The sequence below is a fragment of the Lathyrus oleraceus genome, chromosome 4, assembly GCF_024323335.1.
Source record: "Lathyrus oleraceus cultivar Zhongwan6 chromosome 4, CAAS_Psat_ZW6_1.0, whole genome shotgun sequence".
Lineage (NCBI taxonomy): Eukaryota > Viridiplantae > Streptophyta > Magnoliopsida > Fabales > Fabaceae > Lathyrus > Lathyrus oleraceus.
The window spans coordinates 367,147,429-367,154,170 of record NC_066582.1 but is presented as its reverse complement, the minus strand read 5'-3'; positions in this window follow the sequence as shown (position 1 = coordinate 367,154,170).

The following is a 6,742-nucleotide window of genomic DNA, read 5'->3' as shown; positions in this document are numbered from 1 at the left end:
AATTAGGGATTTGGCAAGTAACTGCGTCCTGACAAGACTTTCTGTTTCACAACTGTCTTTTCGTCAGAGATTCTCGCTCAGTCATTGTCAACTGAAGCTCCAAATACATCAGATTCAAATTGGTAGAGAAATGGTCATTATGTTCAATGTAGCCCTTTTCCAATATATATCACCGATTTCAAATTTGTACAGATCTATGGAGTCTTGCCATTTGCAGACTACCATTCCATCAAATCAATTTGAGCTTTTATCCAATTATTTGCACTCTTATTTGTTTCTACTCAACAAATGTTTTGCATGTTTTTAATTGATAAAAATATCATTGTTTTCAAAATAAACAAATTTTTCACAAAAAACAGCTTTTAAACAAAGTGAACATTCACAATGATTGAAGGATACTCAGGAGATTCTCAGTGCTCTCCCAAGGGTGGTATGATTTCCAACAGGGTAAGGCATTTGTTCATATCTCCAGAATAACTGTATCTTTTTCCTATAGAACCTTTTATGGTTTCTCCTCAGCGAGGTTGCTCAGTGTAGTGTTGGTTGAAGTTGTTCAGCTTCATTTCCCCGGCAGTACAACATCCTTCCTCCTAGCCTCTACTAGCCCCATGGTGGTTTTAATCCCCAGTGAAGTGCTGTTCCAGCCCTATTGTGGTTTTCATCCCCAGTAGAGGGCTGTTTGAATATTTTTGTGGGCCAGTCCCGAGCAGAGTGCTTGTTGAAGACTTCAACTTTCCTCTCCAGCATTATTCTCTCCCCAGCATGGGTGCTTTTCCTTGGAAGATTCGGTAGTTGGTGGGTTGACATCCCAGTACTTTGTCATTTCCTCGGATAGATCCCTAGCGGAGTTGTTGGTATGATGAACCTCATTTGTGCTATCTATCCCCATCAGAGATCTGGTTGCTTCCTGGCGTCTCTGATCCCTAGCGTGAGTTGCTGTTGTGGTGTTTCTGCCTGTGCATTGAACTCTTTTCTCCGGTTGTGACTGACGATCCCTCCAGAAACTTCTTGATGCCTTCCTCCCCTGCAGAGCTTTGGTGATTGCCTGATACTTCTGATCCCCAGTAGAGCGGCTTGTTTGGCAGGATCTACTTGTGTGATCTTTGCTCCCTCAGTGGATTTATCCCCAGAGGAGTTGCTGACAGTATCCCCAGTAGAGTTGCTTCTGCGGCCAGATTCTACTTGTGTGTTCTGTTTTCGTAGTAGTTCTTGCCTGTGCAGTGAGCTCTTTTTCCCAGATGAGACTGATGATCCATCCTTGAAGAGATCTTGTTGTTTCCTGATCCCGGCAAATTATTTATTCTCCGGTGATCCTGGCTTTCTCTCCTGTGGTGTAGTACCGGGCCTTTGATTCCTGGACTTGTTTGTGTTAGATATGTCTGTTTTGTCAGCATTCATCAAACATAAATCACGCATATTCATGCATACTTTCAACATTTAGATATTCATGTTGCATTTTTTGCCATATATCTTTTATTTGTTGTCTCCTGCTAATGGTGATATAGATCTCCCTAGTAGATCTCCCCAAGCAGATGTCGGGTGTCTAATCTCTCAACATAGAGTCAGCCCCATAAGCAGAAAACGTCTGTCTTTCCCTTTTGCAGTTCCCCACTGAGATATATCCTCGTGGATGACGGTTGTTTCCGTTTCCTCCCAACACATATATTGGGACAGGTTTTCCCTATTGAGTTATATCCTCATTAGGACGAGTCTTGATTCTGTTTGCCTTTTTGGTTTGACCCTGAATTGGCCTTTTCTCAACTGTCTCTTGTGCTTCCCTGTGGAATAAATGAATAGTTGCTCAGTAACCGGCAAGCATTCACTTTATCTTCAGCGGAATTGGTAGCCTTCTACCCAGTACCCGGTAGTTGTAAGTCCTATCCTTTGTGGTTTTCTACCCAGTAACCGGTAGTTGTAAATCCTATATACCTTTTTTTCCTCTTTGCGGAATCCGTGGTTGTTTACCCAGAGATTGGTATTTGTGAACCTTTTGTTCCTCAGCAAGAGTCGGTGGTTTTCTACCCAGTAACCGGTACTTGTAAATCCTATTTTTCTTGCTCTCCAGCAGAGTTTGTGGTTTTCTACCCAGTAACCGGTATTTATGAACCCTATTTGTTTCCCCCATGCGGAGTTGTGATCCTTTTCGCTCCCCACGCATAGGCTTTGGCTTCTACCCAGTATTCGGTAGTTGTAAGTCCTATCTTTATGGTTTTCTACCCCGTATTCGGTAATTATAAATCCTACTTGTATCCCCTAGCAGAGGTAACCTTTGTGGTTCATCCTGGTTGATGGTGGATTTTGCGGTCTTCTACCCAGTATTCGGTAGTTGTAAATCCTATGTTGTTGTTGTCTCCCCAACGGAATCCGTGCTTTCTTGTGGAATAGTTGGATAATTGCTCAGTAACCGGCAATCATTAATCATTATCCTCAGCTGAGTCTTTGGTCTTCTACCCAGTATTCGGTGGTTGTAAATCCTTTGTTCTCCCCTGTGCGGAGTTAACCTTGTTGTTCATTCTAACCGATGACGGTTACTCGTCCGTGGTTTTCTACCCAGTATTCGGTAGATGTAATCCCCTCTTTGTGGTTGTCAATATCCTATATTCGATGTTGATCTTGCCTCACCCTCTCCTGGGTAGTTGCTTTGAGTAAGCAATTGTATTCCCAGCAGGTCTTTTTATGGATAATTGCCGTATGCTAGCAATTTTATCCTCAGCGGGTCCTTTCACCGTTTTCCAGTGATTTGTTCCCCAGATCTTTGATTCTTATCAATGCATCCCCGGTGAGTCCTCTTTCATTTACCCTTTTGTTGGTAATGATGGTTGCTCCTTTTGATCGGTCATCTTTATATGCCTAGTTTTGGTATCCCGATGCCTTTCTTTTCGGATGATTTATCCTTTATTAACCCAGTAACCGGTTGTGGATAATCTTCCATGCGAGTGTACTATCCACGTTCTGACGGTAATGGATAATATATCTCATGCACTCTTCAGTCGAAGCCTGTTGTGTTTCCCTGGTCGAGTAAGATTCGTGTTTTCCTTTACGGAATCGAATATTCCTTTCTACCCCTTTTTGAGCGTATCTCCCAGTAATCGGTGATATGTTTCCTGGATAATTGCCGTATGCTTGCAATTTATCCCCAGTGAGTTATCTCTCGTCTACCCTATTGTTGTTGGTAACGATCGTTTCTCTTTTCGGTAGGTCACCTATTATATACCCAGTAACCGGTATCCCTGGTGTTCCTTCCATGCGAGTATACTATCCATGTTCTGACGATAATGGATAATATATCTCATGCGCTCTTTGGTTGAAGCCTTTTGTCCTTCCCCATTTGAGTAAGACCCCAATTCACGCTTTGGTTGGTCACCTGTTATATGCCTACAACCCGGTATCTCTGGTTTTCCTGAGTTGATGTACCTTTTTCAGGTCTTCCTCAGATGTTGGTTGATTGATATCTCTCACCCTTATACCGGTCTTAGATATTCATTCTTCCTGAGCTTGTTGTTCTTTCACCCAGTAACCGGTGTTCAGATCACATGTCTCTTTGAGCTTGTTACCCAGTAACCGGTAACGCCTCATCCTCTTGTTTCCTCTGGAGAGTCTTTGTTAGACATTCCCCAACGGAGTTTCTGTTGTGATTTCCCTTTTGCTATATTGGCGTTTTCCCTAATATATGCAATTTCCCCCGGCAGGGAGGTTCTGTGTGAATCTTTCCCCAGCCTGAGTCCGAATTTTTATCCGAAGTATCCTTTGTGGATAGTTTTGTTATGTTGGCATTTTACCAGCACACACATTTTTGAGTCAGCTTGAGTCTTTCCAATGGATGTGTCTTCCTTTGGAACTCTTTTCCCCAGTGACAGTCCTTTACTCCCCAGTAAGGTCTCTAGTCGAGTCATGTCCTGCTTACGCGGTGTCAAGTTCTTTTTCCCCCTAATTCAGAGTCGTGTCCTGCTCACGCATTTTTCTTCTTATCCCCATAAGAGTCCCATTAGAGTCTCTGTTCCTGGTGAGTGTATTACTCCGATGGATCGTCTTTTCTTCTTTGTGGACATATTCCCACAGAGTTTGTTTCTTTTGCATTCATACATTTGCATCATGAGGTCTCTTAGGGACCAAAATTTGTCTCATTGTTGTTATTTAAGCCCATTCTACCGCGTCGAGATGAAGATTTTAACCTTCATTCCTCCGGCTAGAATGACCTTAAATAGGGGCATCTGTAAGACCCCAATTTTGTCCCTAAGATCCCTCATGGCATCATATCATAACATTGCATTACCTCAAGGATCATTGGACACCTTGCTTCCTTCCCTGTGGGTGGGATCTTTCTTGAGAGTGATTCTTGATCACCAAGCGTTGCTTGCATTGTATATCATTGCTTTTGTTTTAATCACTAACCAAAAATGTACAAAAATATGTCATCTAACATTTATCTTGCAGCTTAAGCAGTCAACAGGTCAAGGCAATTCAAGTGAATCCTTTGTGCAAGAGATAAGGGTTCCATTGATATATGGATCATGTGATCATTATTTTGAGCTTATATGAGCTAGAGGTTCATTGTGAAGCAAATTCCCCAGGTGGTTGAGGCCCAAGTTCATCTGAACATTTTAAGGTCATCTAAGGACCTATGCAAGTCAACTGAAAGTCAACTGTGGTCTTTAAGTGTGGAAATTGGATTTCTTCATCCCATTCATGTTCCAACAATGCTTGTTCATCATGTCAAGCATCTACATTGAAGAATTTGAGGTCAAGTTAAAAGTTTCCCAAAATGGAAAGTGACCTATAATTTCAAGTTTCCAAAAATGGAAAGTTTTTGGACCAACTTCAACTCAACTTTCCAACATTAAGGAAGCTTCAAATGAAATTTTGTCTTACATGAAAGTTGAAGATCTCTTTCTCCCATTTCCAAAAAGTCCAAGATCATAAGCATCTGATGGATGGTTGAAGAGATATGATGCAATCATTTCCAAGTGTGCATGGAACTTAGAAAGGCCATAACTTTTGACTCATAACTCCAAAATGAGTGCTCCTTTTTGCATAATTCTTCTCATGACATGAACTTTCCAAATCATTCATCACATTGCATGAAATTTCATCATATGGCCATTTGCTCATGCATGAACATTTTGGAGGGAATTTTACAAATTTAAAATTGGTGCATTACATGAACTAATTTCCATTGCCATTGTGTTGATAAAATGATTTTGAGTGAATTTGACCATGTACATGGTACTGTTCACGTTTGCATTTGCCATGCACCACACAAATTGTCATTTTGCTCATGCACCTTATTTTTGCTAATTCCAAATTAACCAATGCTAATTAACATTTTCAGTAGGATTAACATGTCATATAAATACATAATCATAACAGAATTTCTGAGGATTCACCATTTCTAGATCTAAATTCTTCTTCCCTCCAAATTTCTCTCTCTATTGAAATTCAAATTTCTTCCACATAGCATTGTGATTTTCTTCCATATTCTTGTTCTGTGATATTGATTTGGTGTAGATCAAGCCTTGGATCATTGAATTCGAGCAGAAATCAAGCATGGCAAGTTCATGAAGGTGAAGATGGAAGCTGATTGTTGAGCAAGATCTAAGTTGTTCCAAGCCTCAATTCATTCATCAGGCTTCATAACAAGTGATCAGGAGTGGATTTGCACACGTGCCAAGCCTTGAATCACCAGATTTCATTGTTATGCTCTTCAAGAGGTTTCAAGCAATTAGCCACATTGGTTGATATGATCTCATCACTTGAGATACAAGTTATTTTGGTTGACTAACCTTGATGTTTTGTAAGTCTTTTGGATGGTGAATCAATTTAGTTTGCTTGCATCTTATGCCTTGCACCATTGTTGTCTGATGATTGGTTGTTTGACTGTTGTTGATTGTTTGATTTGTCTGAATGTAAATATTGACTGGTTTAGCTTTTCTTACAGGTACTTTAGTAGCTTTAACTCATTATTTGAGTTGCTTTGCTTTGCTTATGGTTGGCATACCACTTAGGTAACTTCTTTTCTCCATGTAGTCTGGAAGACCTACCATTTGGTAGGCACCTGTCTGAAGCCCTCCTTAAGAGGCCATGTTTTTGCTTATTTATATTTGTGCCATGTACTTCAAAGACCTCCTAAGTGAAGAGGCATTGGCAGATAAAAGGGATGTGCAATCCATCCCCTGCTATTCAGTTGAGTCATTCATCTTGCTCACACTAAGTGTTGATGCATTTTGAATAAACATCCCAAAATCTTGTTGTGTCAGTCATTGTGGAATAGAGTTCCTCATTCTGGACTCCCACACATTCTTTGATTCAAGCTCACCCAGGCCAGGGTTAAGAGCTATGAGGTCTAATCCTCATCTCCCATTTCATCTGCTCACCCTAACTCTCAATGTTAGAGGTTAAGAGCTTCTGTTTACACTGATACAATGGCTTGTTTGTCAAGGTCGATATGACCCCTTGACTAAAGCCCAACCTTGCTTGAGCCCCTTGGTTGTGTATAGTGTGTGATAATTGACTGCTTGTTTGCTTATTTGTCCATCTGTGTATAATTGTTTGTGTGTGCCTCTGTGCATTGTTTTCATCTTTGAGCATTAATTGTATATCATTTTCATGATCATTGTTCATACTTTGTGACACTTTGTTTTGTCCATTGAGGAGTCAATTGTAAGTCCAGTTATTGGCATTTGTTTCCTGGGATCTGGTAGGAGTTGGAACTAAGACCATTGATTGGCATTCCATTTCCTTGGAG